Source organism: Tuber melanosporum, assembly GCF_000151645.1.
Source record: "Tuber melanosporum whole genome shotgun sequence assembly, scaffold_166, strain Mel28".
In the NCBI taxonomy this organism is placed as follows: domain Eukaryota; kingdom Fungi; phylum Ascomycota; class Pezizomycetes; order Pezizales; family Tuberaceae; genus Tuber; species Tuber melanosporum.
The window spans coordinates 189,878-190,750 of record NW_003298826.1 but is presented as its reverse complement, the minus strand read 5'-3'; positions in this window follow the sequence as shown (position 1 = coordinate 190,750).

The following is an 873-nucleotide window of genomic DNA, read 5'->3' as shown; positions in this document are numbered from 1 at the left end:
CCCTGGCTCTGTCGTTACTAGGAGAACCAGACTCACTGAACTTATCTGCTACGAGGTGTGTTAGAGAAATGCTTATGCCATGTCTTGGTATAGATCTAGGCCATGTGGAGGTTCTGTGTATGCGGCGACCACTTTGTGAAGTACCGAACAGAAACGTTTCGTCGGGCACCGGTTTCTATACCGGTTTCTGTCAAGTGGTGTGCAAGTGGCTTCGGGTTTCGTATCGCCTCCATGTGGGGCACGTACAACGATATACTATACATCCCACTTACCCCACATTTCCCCCAAGTTCTTTTTTAATTTTTGAGGCCAGTGTAAAGTTTTATGTTATCCACGGAATTAGCAATGCGCCATGAGGTTTCGGTAGATGCTCGTGGGCATCGAGCGGTGTTCTCTGAATGGGTGAAAAAAAATTTGAGGGGGAAAAAGAACCCTCGAAATGGACAATTTGACCTGGGACTTTATTGTAAAGCTGAGTTTATCATATCATACCTCCATCTGCAATAAGAAGGAAAGTATTACTCATTGGGGACTTCATAATAGCCATTGAGAACAATTGTGTACTGTGGGATTTAGCAGGCACGGCGGAGCTACTGGGTTGTTTCCACGGTGTGGAATCTCGCAACCTTTAGCGTTTATCAATGCCGTGACAAGTTTACCAGTCCCGAAGAACGGTGCGCAGTGCAGTCCGGAGAGCAGCGGAGCTATCGATGCCTCCGGTACACCTTGGGCCTAGTAACTTACTTGGCTCAAAAAGATATAGCAGACGCGTAGCCTTCGTATCATACTCTTGGTGCTCGCTTCTCCCCCTCGCCATTCCTCAGGGCGTCCGGATTGATCCCCCCCTCTCCATAAGCTAGGTCTTCCAAGCTT